This window comes from Macrobrachium rosenbergii, chromosome 37, assembly GCF_040412425.1.
Source record: "Macrobrachium rosenbergii isolate ZJJX-2024 chromosome 37, ASM4041242v1, whole genome shotgun sequence".
NCBI lineage: Eukaryota > Metazoa > Arthropoda > Malacostraca > Decapoda > Palaemonidae > Macrobrachium > Macrobrachium rosenbergii.
In genome coordinates, this window is record NC_089777.1 from 4,857,370 (window position 1) to 4,871,789 (window position 14,420).

The window sequence follows — 14,420 nt, forward strand, 5'->3', positions numbered from 1 at the left end:
AGCCCAAAAATGATTTCAAGGAAAATCTAATTATAGTATTTACCTTGTGCTGGAAAATCATGGCACAATTTAAGCGAGTGTTGAGATGTTGCCACTCCAAATACTCGTCTACTTTTGCCTGTGCTTGCAACTCCTTAGGGTACCAATGGTCTGGAACATTAGGCTTGCAGGAGAGGTACCATGGTATTATTCTGTCTCCAACTACAGAATCTCATCTTAAACTACCAGCACACTAAGTATGTACATATACTCCTCTACAGTTATTAAGCCAGTAGAGCAGTTGCAGTAAATTCCCTGAACTTATCACTACCCATTTCAATCTTTTCCTTTCACTCTTTACCTTTCAGTAAGCTTGAATCCATTATCATCTATTGCAGGCACTAACTGGAATGGATTAATCTGGGCATACTCTTCAGTTCTGTGCTCTCCTGTAAAATTAAGGTATTTCATAGAGTCTGCATGACAAAGAAATATAAAATTGCAACCTAGTCTTTATATGGAAATATCTTTGAGTGAAAGCTGGTTTTGGTTGTTGAAGCTTAGTAACAAGGTCACCAAGCTGAGCATGGTGAACAAATAAACAGGGGGTTGAAAGGATGTTGCAAACACCCATTAGTAATGCCTAAAGTGCACCATGTGAGATGTACTCATGGCACTAACCCCCTACAAGGTCTTCCTCTTGGAGCTAAACTAAAGCCACTGAAATGGTGACACTCCTTCACATTCCTTGCAAGGGTAGTTCTAGAGACAGTCCTGGACCATGCAAAAGGCACAAAATTTGTCAGGATCAGTGTCAGGGGAGGACAAACCTGCCCCTCCTACAACTTATGCTCATCCGTGCCAAAGACACCTCACAAAGTCTGCTTTCCAACCCATACCAGACTCACACACATATATGACAACTTAACAAAAACAAAACAGTATATTTTCTGAGTGAAAAACTTGCAACAACCAAAGTCAAGTGGGGGTGACAGCAGGACACTTTCTTTGGCATAGCAGCCAAAGAAAGTATGGGTTCAAACACATGAGTGGATGGAACTTCCTCAAACCCCTGCCCTGCCCCCACCCAGCCCCCGCCATCTGCAGGCTTTAACAACCAAACCAGCTTTCCCCCTAAGGTAATTAGATATAAGGACAGCAGTTGGTATACATCACATCAAACAAAGTGCATATTAACAAAATTTTTAAGAACAAAATGTTAAAACAATTAAAAGTAACCACTTACTGAATAAACACTAACAAACATTCTGAGGGTTTAAACATTCTACACTATGCTGTGCCAAGCATATCTCATTATTCTTACTGTTAAACCATAAAATGATTTTCCTTAAAGTTTCATTACTCCAAATGGTTGTAAGTATGAGGAAAGCTGTACATACTATTATTTTAAAGTGCCATGCACTATACATTTCTTTTTGTTTAATTTCCTCTCTATTTTCTTTTTATTTGTAAGCATTCTACTCTGTGATATCTTACTTTGTAACTTAAGAGTCTTTTAGGATTGTTACACAAAAATCTTTACATTATGAATATAATAATAATATTTTGTTAAAAAGAATGGCAGCATCAGTGGAACTGATTTTGTATAAGATCTTTTCAGTTCTTATTATTTTCTTTTCTTCAGGGCTGATATTTGCTAGAGCTGGCCAATGTACATAACCTGGATAAGGAAGGTAATTGTTTTGAATAGTTACTTTTATTCTGCTTCAGATATGTTAAATATGGTGTGTGATACCTGTAGAGTTTCAAGTCTCAGCATCTAAGACTCGTATTTCTTGAGTGTTTTCTTTGTGGTTTCTAAGGGCGTGGCGGATATCCTTTTTCAACCATATCGTCGGTTTATTCTCAAGGGTGGGTGGGTTCATTCTAGTTGGAATAGGGGGGTCAGTCAGTATTTATAGGGTCCCAAGTAGTCGATGGGGTAGTTGCCAAATTTTGATTGGCCACCTTGGTGCATTAGTGCCCTGAGTGAAGCCATCTTCTAGACCTTGATGGTTGCACCCATCTCTGCTTGTGGATGCTGCAGCCTGGGTGGATAGTACTGGGAAGGTCACTCACAGCAGATGGAGGCCTCACCTGATTAGTCTGTTTGTTTAGCTCAGGTGTGCTGGCAGGCGGTGTTCTATGGGTCACCATCAGGAGGAGGGAAGTCTCCTGCATGGTGTTGAGGCTAGGCCTTTCCTTATCAATCATTCTGATATTAGGAATTATATCCTTCTGTGTTATTTTAATGTTATAGTCATTCTTAGCATGATTATGGATGATGCCTTCCTGAACGTGGCAGGAGATCCTCTTGGAGAATTTCTTTGTGGTCATACCGATGTAAGTGCCGAGGCATTCTTGGACTGGGTATTTGTACTGGTAGACCGTATTGGTACTCTTAGATATGTTAAATATGGTGTGTGATACCTGTAGAGTTTCAAGTCTCAGCATCTAAGACTTGTATTTCTTGTGTGTTTTCTTTGTGGTTTCTAAGGGCGTAGCGGATATCCTTTTTCAATCATATCGTCGGTTTATTCTCAAGGGTGGGTGGGTTCATTCTAGTTGGAATAGGGAGGACAGTCAGTACTTATAGGGTCCCAAGTAGTCGATGGGGTGGTTGCCAAATTTTGATTGGCCACCTTGGTGCATTAGTGCCCTGAGTGAAGCCATCTTCTAGACCTTGATGGTTGCACCCATCTCTGCTTGCGGATGCTGCAGCCTGGGTGGATAGTACTGGGAAGTCACTCACAGTAGATGGAGGCCTCACCTGATTAGTCTGTTCGTTTAGCTCAGGTGTGCTGGCAGGCGGTGTTCTATGGGTCACCATCAGGAGGAGGGAAGTCTCCTGCATGGTGTTGAGGCTAGGCCTTTCCTTATCAATCATTCTGATATTAGGAATTATATCCTTCTGTGTTATTTTAATGTTATAGTCATTCTTGGCATGATTATGGATGATGCCTTCCTGAACGTGGCAGGAGATCCTCTTGAGAATTTCTTTGTGGTCATACCGATGTAAGTGCCGAGGCATTCTTGGACTGGGTATTTGGTACTGGTGGGAAGACCGTATTGGTACTCTTCAGATATGTTAAATATGGTGTGTGATACCTGTAGAGTTTCAAGTCTCAGCATCTAAGACTTGTATTTCTTGTGTGTTTTCTTTGTGGTTTCTAAGGGCGTGGCGGATATCCTTTTTCAACCATATCGTCGGTTTATTCTCAAGGGTGGGTGGGTTCATTCTAGTTGGAATAGGAGGACAGTCAGTACTTATAGGGTCCCAAGTAGTCGATGGGGTGGTTGCCAAATTTTGATTGGCCACCTTGGTGCATTAGTGCCCTGAGTGAAGCCATCTTCTAGACGTTGATGGTTGCACCCATCTCTGCTTCAGGCGGATGCTGCAGCCTGGGTGGATAGTACTGGAAGAAGTCACTCACAGCAGATGAGGCCTCACCTGATTAGTCTGTTCGTTTAGCTCAGGTGTGCTGGCAGGCGGTGTTCTATGGGTCACCATCAGGAGGAGGGAAGTCTCCTGCATGGTGTTGAGGCTAGGCCTTTCCTTATCAATAATTCTGATATTAGGAATTATATCCTTCTGTGTTATTTTAATGTTATAGTCATTCTTGGCATGATTATGGATGATGCCTTCCTGAACGTGGCAGGAGATCCTCTTGGAGAATTTCTTTGTGGTCATACCGATGTAAGTGCCGAGGCATTCTTGGATTGGGTATTTGTACTGGTAGACCGTATTGGTACTCTTCAGGGGTCCTGTGTTCAGGGGGCTGGGTTGTTGTTCATAATCAGGCCACTGGTCTTTTTGCTCTTATAGTAAATAACTAATTTCACCTTTTTTCCTGGGTCCGTAGGGCAGACGTTTCCTTCTATGTTGTTTTGAAGATGTGCTCATCTTTGTACTTGTGAAACATTCCCATGTAAGAGAGTGATGCCTTGAAGGGCTTTGGGGTGAGGTTCCTGCTGATACCATGTATCAATGGTTCTATGGATGCATTTTGTGATGTCCTGGTTGGAATACCCATTGTTAATTAAAACCTGGGCAACATGTTCTAATTCAGTGTGTGTCCTTCCACGAAGAGCAGTGTGAGAGAGCTCTTCTGATGAAGGCACTGATTGCAGTGCATTTGTATCTCTGGACACTCACTCTCCCAGTTCAGGCACATGCCCAGGTTCATTGGTTTTGTATATACTTGTGTTACGAAGCGCTCCTCCTGCTGCCCAACGAGGACATCGAGGAAGGGGAGGCGACGGTTACAGCAACATTCTGTGGTGAAGTTGAGGCGACTGTGGTCATGGAAAGCTTGTCACCTATGAAGGTGTCGTCAGATACAGCACAAGAATAGTGGAATGGACAAAGGCTGAACTCCGCAGTATAGGCCAGAAAACTAGAAAACACATGACAATACACAAAGCACTACACCCAAGAGCAAATACAGACAGACTATACATAACACGAAAGGAAGTGGGGAGAAGGCTACTAAGCATTGGAGGACTATGTCAGCATCGACAGCAGAGCACTTGGGCAATATCTGAAAACCAGTGAAGAAGAGCGGCTAAGGAATGCATGGGAAGAAGGATTGATAAAAGTAGACGAAGACCCACATACATACAGAGACAGAAGAATGAAAAAAAGAGCGGAGGAATGGCACAACAAACCAATGCACAGACAGTACATGAGACAGACAAAAAAACTGGCCAGCGATGAAACATGGCAATGGCTACAGAGGGGAGAACTCAAGAAGGAAACAGAAGGAATGCTAACAGTGGCACAAGATCAGACCCTAAGAACCAGATATGTCCAAAGAACAATAGATGGAAATAACATCTCACCCATATGCAGGAAGTGCATTATGAAAGACGAGACTGTAAAGTCCCCACTCAACGGGTTCTCTATGATGAACATCCCGTTTTCTACTGTGCCTTCACATGCGACCGAAGGTGCGACGAACACAATCTTATTATCATTATTGTGAATTGTATATTTATTACCTATTCATTTGCCATTGTACCACGTATATGTGTCAGAGTATTTTTATGTCCAACCAGCTATTGTTAATCATCATGTTTTCTTTATGTTCCTGTCCTGTTTTGTGTAGAGAAATAGTTTGACCTCAGGTCACTTATAAATTTTTGTACCTGCGGACTCTGTGTATACGCAGACGTCCACACGCTGCTTTATAAGTGGGTCGCTTCATCAATAAACCAGCAATACTTGTCTTCCTGCTCATTATTCCGCACCTCTCTCACAGTGGTGACACCCAGAGTGGTTCCTGGAGCCATTAACGGACCCAAACGGCGACTTAGTCTTGGCCCGATGCACCAACCCACACCCCTAATGGACCAACTATGGTGCTCTAACAAAGCATTCGGGCGTTACCAACCCTCGTTGGCAAATCACCGGCGTCGTTAGCGAACCAACACAGCACGCTCCCAAGTGTGTATTGACACGAGTGTTCTTTCACACTCCAAGTGAGAGCGCAGAATGAGCATGGACACAGACATCCCCACCCACATATAAATTACCGCAAACTTCTTGGAGGCAGATGTCTCCCTCGCGCAACCCCCTCCCGCTCGCTCCTCCACGCCAGTGCCTGCTATCTGCGTGATGCCCCTCCTGGCGGACCAACCAAGGGCAGCCCTCAGCATAAAGCTGCCACCATTCACCCATCAGAACCCAGCATCCTGGCTCTACAGGGTCGAGGGACAATTCAGGGTGGCAGGCCTGGCGGAAGAGGTGTTGAAGGCGGACACCGCCATCAACGCCCTACCGGAGGAGATATACAAGAAGGTCGCCCCGTGGGTGATGACAACGACAAGCCCTGCCACCTTCCAGGAGTTAAAGGCCACTCTCGTCGAGACCTGCTCCCTGCTGGTCTCCGAGAGAGCCGCCCGCGCCCTCGACCTCACCATCAACCCCTGGAAGGACACGAACCTCTTGAAGACATGGCATGCCCTCCAGGACCTCCTCCTCCTCCCTGAGACTGACAGCAGCAGCAGGTGCAAAGAGATTAGCCTGTCGAGGGAGATCCTCCTGCGGCAGCTACTCCCAGAGGTCCGTGGGCAGATCACAGAACCATACACCCTGCCGGTCGAGGACCTGATCAAAGTGGCACAGCAGCTGACGGACTCCATGGGGGCAGCGAAGCGGGCGTCCACGCCTGCACACCCCATCAACTGCCTCCAGCCGGAGGACCCCACCACAGAGGGCATCAATGCCGTCGACAGGAGGAGGCCACCCCACCAGCAGAAGGAAAAGCCGGGGCTTTGCTATTACCACCAGAGGTTCGGTAAGGCTGCCCGAAATTGTGAAGCCCCTGCCTTTTCTCTCCTCCAAAAAAGAGGGGAAGCAGCGGCCACCCTCACAGGCCGCCATGGCAGCAGCACCCCAGCCTACTGGGCCCCGCACCAGTAGGCTTCTAGGTCCACAACACTATCTCCGGCAGGATGATGCTGATCGACACTGGGGCCATGCAGTCAGTGTTTCCGCCTTCAAGAGAGGACCGCAGACGTCCGCCAGGGCCTGGCTGCCTTCCTGACGGCCGCCAACGGGTCCCCCATCCTATCCTACGGCACCAGGCTCCTGTCGTTCTCCATCCTTGGCCGGAGGTACAGGTGGAACTTCATCGTTGTGGACGTTAGGACCCCGCTCCTGGGTGCCTACTTCCTCGCCCACTTCGGACTGGCAGTCCACGTCAGCTGCAAGCGCCTGCTGGACACTGAGTCCTGCCAGTTCCTGCCCTTGTTGCTGGGCCTCAGGGAGCCCACAATCTGTTCCGTCGCTCCCCACCAGTACAGCTCCCTCCTGAAGGAATTCCCGGAGGTGTTCAAACCTGAGCTTTGTCAAGTGTCCGGGGCCCCTGCCAAACACAGGATATATCATCACATCAAGACAAGGGGACCCCCGATGCACGCAAAATTCTGGAGGCTTCCCACACAGCACCTTCAGGAGGCCAAGAAGGCCTTTGCCGAGATGGAATGGATGGGCATATGCAAGAAGGCTCCCAGCTCATGGGCCTCCCCCCTTCACATGGTACAGAAAGCGGATGGCACCTGGAGACCCTGCGGCGACTACAGGCAGCTCAACCTTGCTACAGAACCAGACCACTACCCTCTACCAAACATGCAGGACCTAACGGCCTCCTTCCATGGGGCCAAAATATTCTCAAAGTTAGATCTCTTGAAATCATATTTTCAGGTACCAGTAGCTCCAGAAGACATTCCCAAAACCACCATCGTCACGCCTTTCAGGTCCTACGTCTTCGCCTTCTCCACCTTCAGCCTGAGGAATGCAGGGGCGACATTTCAGAGACTGATGGACAGCATCCTGGGGGACCTGAACTTCTGTGTCTGCTATGTCGATGATATCCTACGTCGATGATATCCTAATTTTTTCCAGATCCCACAGGGAACACCTACGGCACATCTGGAAGGTCTTGCAGCACCTGCAGGGAGTGGCCTTGTCGTCAGGTTCGACAAGTGCACCTTCGGTGTTGATAAGGTGGAATTCCTAGGCCACGAGATATCCCCAGGAGGCATCCGCCCAATTTCATCGAAAGTCGAGGCTGTCGCCAGGTTCCCCACCCCTACCTCTGCCAGGGCCATACAAGAATTCCTCGGGATGGTCAACTACCACAGGAGATTCATCCCAGGGATCGCGCACACCATGGCCCCCCTGACGGAGATCCTCAAGGGCCGTCTGAAGACCTTAGAGTGGGGCCCCGACCAGCAAAGGGCCTTCTCCCTGACAAAGGCCGCCCTCACCAAGGCAACAGCTTTGGCCCACCAGGACACCAGCGCTCCCCTCCAGCTGACAACGGATGCCAGCAACATCGCCTGTGGGGCCATCCTGGAGCAAGTCGTCAACGGAGCCCCTCAGCCCATCGCCTTCTTCAGCAGAAAACTCAGCCCCACTGAGTCCTGCTACAGCACCTTCGACAGGGAACTCTTCGTGGTGTACCAGGCGGTACGCCACTTCAAATTCCTCTTGGAGAGTACGCCCTTCACGGTTTGAACAGACCACCAGCTGCTGATCCACACCTTCATGAAGCTGGCGGATGCATGGTCCTTCAGGCAGCAGCAGCACCTCGCGGCCATCATGGAGTTCACCTGCACCATCAAGTACCTCCCCGGCAAGAAGGACCCAGTAGCCGACGCCCTCTCGAGGATTGAAATCGACGCAGTGCAGCTCGGGATCGACTACGAGGACCTCGTCCGTGAACAAGCCGCCGACCCAGCGACCAGCTTACCGCACCGCCATCACATCGCTGAAGTGGAAGGACGTGCCCCTCGGCCCTGGAGGGCCAACACTGCTGAGCGACGTAAGCACTGGCCACCCCCGCCCACTGGTGCCCACCTCCCGTCGTCGGCTGGTCTTTGACGTCATCCACGGACTGTCCCACCCCTCCGGCAGAATGACGGCCAGGCTGCTGGCAGAGGAGTTCATCTGGCACAGCATATGGAAGGATGTGATGGCCTGGGCAAGGCACTGCATACAGTGCCAGGCCAGCAAAGCAGGGCGGCACACCGAATCAGGGGTGGGCGACTTTCCCCAGCTAGGGAGACGTTTTGAGCACATCCGCGTCGATGTAGTGGGTCCTCTTCCCCCATCAGGAGGAGCAAGATACTTTCTAACAGTCGTCGACCACTCCACCAGGTGGCCCGAAGCTACGCCCATGGAAGAAGCCACCTCCAGTGCATGCGCAGAGGCCCTCCTCTCCAGCTGGATCAGCCAGTTTGGTGTCCCGGACCATATAACTATGGACGGGCCCCGCCTTCCTGTCCGAGCTGTGGACCACCCTGGCACGCCTGCTGGGACCACTCATCACAGCACCACTGCCTACAACCCCACAGCCAATGGAATGGTGGAAAGGTTCCATAGGTCCCTGAAGGTGTCCCTCACGGCTCATTGCACCTCCGAGAATTGGAAGTACCAGCTGCCCTGGGTCCTCCTCAGGCTGAGGACCGCCCCCAGAGCCAACGGTGACCCGTCCGCAGCAGAAAAGGTCTTCGGGGAGACCCTCGTAGTCCCAGGGGAACTCATAACGGAGGACCGGGACGACTTAACAATGGAGAGGCTCCACGACAGGGTTGGAAAGTTCGCCCCTGCCAGAAGACATATACCGACAGGACGTCCCCTTCATGCTTCCTGGTCTGTCCTCCACCACCCATGTCTTCGTCAGGGACGATGCCGTACGTCCACCCTTAACCAGGCCCTACAGGGGGCCTTTCCTCGTACTTGAGAGGAACAAGAAGGCATTCTGGGTGGCCATCCATGGGAAGGAAGACTGGGTATCGATAGACCGCCTCAAGGCCGCATTTCTGGAGGAAGACGTCAGGGGCACTCCCCAAAGACCCCCGCAGGAGATGGCGCCCCCACAGCGCACCCCGTCCTCAAGAAAACCTCATGGGCACCCCCAGAAGGCCCCAGGACTGGGCAGGAGGGCAACCCAACACACCCATCCACAGGGCACCAAAGAAGACGAAAACCGCCCCCCACCCCGGGATCGAGAGGGCGGGGCCCCCTCCGCTGCCCCAGCAGATACCTGCTTTGATCAGACGTTACCTACGTCTTGTGGGGGGGGGGAGTATTGTAAAGTCCCCGCTCAATGGGTTCTCTATGATGAACATTGCGTTTTCTATGGTGCCTTCAGATGCAACCTAAGGTCGGACAAACACAGTCTTATTATCATTATTGTGAATTGTATATTTATTACCTGTTCATTTGCCCTTGTAGCCTACCATGTATGTGTCAGAGTATTTTTATGTCCAACTAGTTACTGTTAATCATGTTCTCTGTATGTGCCTGTCCTGTTTTGTGTAGAGAAATAGTTTGACCTCAGGTTACTTATAAATTTTTGTACCTGCGGTCTCTGAGTATATGCAGACATCCTGCACACCACTTTATAAGCGGGTCGCTTCATCAATAAACCAGTTACGGGCTGCTTGAGGAGCAGAGGCCCATGCTGGAACAAGCCCAGCTAAATTTAAAACAACAACATCAATAAACCAGCAGTACTTGCCTTCCTGCTCATTATTTCACACCTCTCTCACAAGACCATAAACCACATAGCAAGCGAATGTCTGGCGCTTGCACAGAACCAGTTCAAAAAGAGGCATGATTCAGTAGCAAAAGCCCTCAACTGGAGCCTGTGCAAGAAACACCAGCTAGCTTGCAGTAACAAGTGGTGCGAACACCAACCTGAGGGAGTGATAGAAAACGATCAGAACAGATAGGGCGATATGTGCCAATAGACCAGACGTGAAGCTGACTGACAAAATCAAGAAGAAAGTATGACTCATTGATGTGGCAATACTATGGGACACCAGAGTAGATGAGAAAGAAAGAAAAAACTGATAAGTATCAAGACCTAAAAATCGAAATAAGAAGGATATGGAATATGCCGATGGAAATTGTACCCATAATCATAGGAACACTGGGCATAATCCCAAGATCCCTGAGAAGGAGCCTGAAAAAACTAGATGCTGAAGTAGCTCCAGGACTCGTGCAGAAAAGTGTGCTACTAGAAACAGTGCACATAGTGAGAAAAGTGATGGACTCTTAAGGAGGCAGGATGCAGCCTGGAACCCCACACTATAAAAACTACCCAGTTGAATAGGATGACTGTGATAGACAAAAAAAAAAAATAATAAAATTTCTAAAAATTAAAAAAATAATAATAATAATAATACCACCTCATCAGGATCTTAAAAATCTCGTGATTACCAATATAGATTGAAAAATATTTCTGTATATAGTAAAATAGTGGCATTTATGGATAAGTTTAACAAAGCCTGATTTAGAACACAAGTCCCTCATGGGTATTACATTCACATAACTTTGCTCCTGAGTGCTCTGAATATAAAGTAATGATAACAATTAAACATTTATTGGGTGAATGTCCAGAGTATAATCAGCAGTGAACATCAAGTTTTAGCAATAAATCAATCAGTGAAATGTTGTCAGAAACTTCAACTTTTGAAGTTAATCCAATTAGTTTATGAAAATTTGTAATTTAATTAACAAAACATAAATAAAAACAAATCCTTCCGGCCAGCCCTATGAGAGCTGATAATCAGCTCAGTGGTCTGGTAAAACTATTTAAATAATAATAATAATACTGTAATAATATGGGTATTACAGTCACCTGAAGTACTGTTTATTTCCAAAAACCAAAGTCAAACACAGGATCTAGAGTCAAGGTACCAAACTGTATAACATTACTATAATGTGCATCATGAATCACTAATAACTGGCAACTAGCAGACTTCCAAACTCTGCAACAAAATCTGTCATTTAGCCCCATGATAAAAAATCTCAGAATTTTACAGAGATCTTGAAGGCAATTAAAAATTTTAGTGAGACTACTTAATGAAGTGGTTGTCAAATGCAAGGTCATTTTTACATTACAAACCCCGGTATTTGCGGGGGATGCGTAGGCCTACCACACGCCCACGTGAATAGCTAAAACCCGCGAATACTTAGAACCCTTCTAAAAACACTTAGAACTGCCTATTTTGATTGTTCAAACACACACACAAAAAATTAAAAATGCTTTATACAGGTATTATCCTACTTACGATGGGATTAGGTTCCAAAAAAGCCCATCATTTGTGGGAAAAAACATATCTCGAATATAGCCTAGCCTACACTAGGGTATTCGGCACCATGTATGCATACAGGTATATGGTAGTCTAGCCTACACTATAAAGTATACAGTACTCTATACATACATGGTACGGTATAGTAATTATTAATATCAGCTAATTCTGAAGGTTCATGCAGAGTGACTTATGATAATTCAATACAGAGAAATTGAATAACAAACAAGAATTAGCTTAGCCCACACTATGGTATATCATATACATACTGTATACGGTAGCCTAGGCTACATTATACAGTACATGCACTGTACTCTATATTCACATATTGCATTATACAAACATCAACATAACGAATATGTATCTTTTCCATGGATCTTTTAAAATGTTATGCGTTAATTCACTGTATCCAATAATATTGCATATATTCTTATATTGCTTTTGTGTTATAAATTGTAATCATAGCGATCAATGTTTTGGTTTGGAAACTGATTACGTGACAAGTTTATTTCGCATATTTAACTCGGTTCAGAGTGCTTTTCTTGCTTCTAGTCAGCATAAATGAATATCTAGATACTTTATTTATATGGGGCAGGTTATTTTTTGTTATACGAAGTATTTTTAAGTTGAAATATAACTTAAATATGTCTCGTGGCGAATTTAATTTAGCTATTTTTCCGTTAATAGATGAGGTTGGCCGTTTGAGAGCGTTTGTTTTGTGTGAAAAAAATCAAGATTCAGTTCGCTATTTTCACTTGATTTTGTAAAGTCCCCGCTGAGCGAGTCTTCTATGATGAACGACCCGTTTTGTTCAATACCACTCCTATAGGATCGGATCATGCAGAATCAGCCATATTGAATTGCCCATGCTTTTCTATGTAAATTTGTACCTATTATTAATTTATTTTGTATCTGTTTCTTTTGTACATATATTAGAATTTTGTTAGGTCGGTCATTGTCCACTTTCTTTTTACATGACTGGTATTTATCCATTGTAATTATTGTCAAGAGTAATTGACCTCAGGTCACTGAGACTCTATTGTATTCCTCTGTGTGACGTCAACCCGCCACTATATAAACGGCCTGCGTCCCGAATAAAGTAGCAGTACCTTTCCTCCTGCTCATTCTTTTGCACCTCTTAAAGTGGTGACCCCGGAGTGGTTCCCGGAGCCATTAGTGGACTCAGACGGCGACCTAGTCTTGGCTCCATGAACTACCCCACGCCCCTAGCAGACTAAAGACAGTGCTGTAATCAGCGTTTGGGCGTGCTGACTCTCGTTGGCAAATCACCAGTGTCATTAGTGGACTCACACGGTGCGCTCCCAAGCGCGTATTGATGAGGTACCCCACTCCAAATTAAGAGGGCAAGAGTGAGCATGGACGTGAACATTCCCTCCCACGTACAGTTAACCGCAAACTTCGTGGACTCAGACATCTACCTCCCGCATGTCCCGCCCGTGCCCTCCCCCGCGCCAAGAATCGCGCGCTCCTCCACACAGCTACCCACACCCTGCTCGCTGCCCATCCTGGTGGAACAAACTAAAGCCGCCCTCGTCATAAAACTGCCGCCCTTCACGCGGCAACCCATCATCATGGCTCTACAGGGTCGAGGGACAGTTCAGACTGGCGGGACTCACTGATGAGGTGCTACAAGCCGACACCGTGATAAACGCCCTGCCGGAGGAGGTCTACAGAAAGCTCGTCCCATGGGTGTCTGCCGCACGCCCCATCACCTACCAGCATCTAAAAACCTCCCTCGTCGAGACCTGCTCCCTGCCAATCTCCGAGAGGGCCGCCAGCGCCCTTGACCTCATCACCAGCCCGCGGCATGACCAGAACATCCTAGAGATTTGGGACGTGATCCAGGATCCCCTCACCCTTCCCAGCATGGACAGCAGCGGTAGGCAGTCAGAGATCAGCCTGTCAAGGGAAATCCTCCTCTGTCAGCTCCTCCTGGAGGTCCGAACTCGGATTCTCGACCCTTACACCATGCCACTTGAGGACCTGATCAGGAAGGCGCAGCGGCTGACAGACTCTGCAAGGGCAGCGAAGCGGGCATCCACGCCCGCACACCCCATCAGTTCCCTCCAGCCGGAGGATAATGCAGAGGAGGAGATCAGCGCCGTCACCAGAAGGCGGCCACTATATCACCACAAGAAAAACCCACTGGGCCCTTGCTACTACCACCAGTGGTACGGCAAGGGACGCCCGGAACTGCCAACCCCCCCTGCTCCTTTGCCCATCCAAAAAATGGGGGAGGCGGCAGCCAACAGAACAGGCCGCCATGGCTGCAGAGGAACCCAGGAGCCCAAAACCACTAGGCTTCTACGTCCGCGACACCATCTCCAGCAGGATGATGTTGGTCGACACCGGGGCCGTTCGATCAGTGTTTCCACCATCCAGGGAGGACCGCAAGCGCCCACCAGACCCGGCTGCCTTCCTGACGGCCGCCAACAGGTGCCCCATCCTTTCCAATGGCACCAGGCTCCTGTTGATCTCCATCCTTGGCCGGAGATATACGTGGAACTTCATTGTCGCGGGATGTAAGGACGCCACTCCTGGGTGCAGATTTCCTTGCCCACTTCGGGCTGGCAGTCGACGTCGGTCGCCAAGCATCTCCTAGACACCGACTCTGCCAGTCCCTCCCCCTGGCACCAGGACCCAGCGTGCCTACCATCTGCCCCGTTGCCCACAACAGTACGCCCAGCTGCTGAAGGAATTCCCCGACGTTTTCAAACCCGAGCTGCACCAGGTACCCAGGGCCCCAGCAAAGCACAGAATCTACTACCACATCAAGACGAAGGGCCCCTCAGCACACGCAAAGTTCCGGA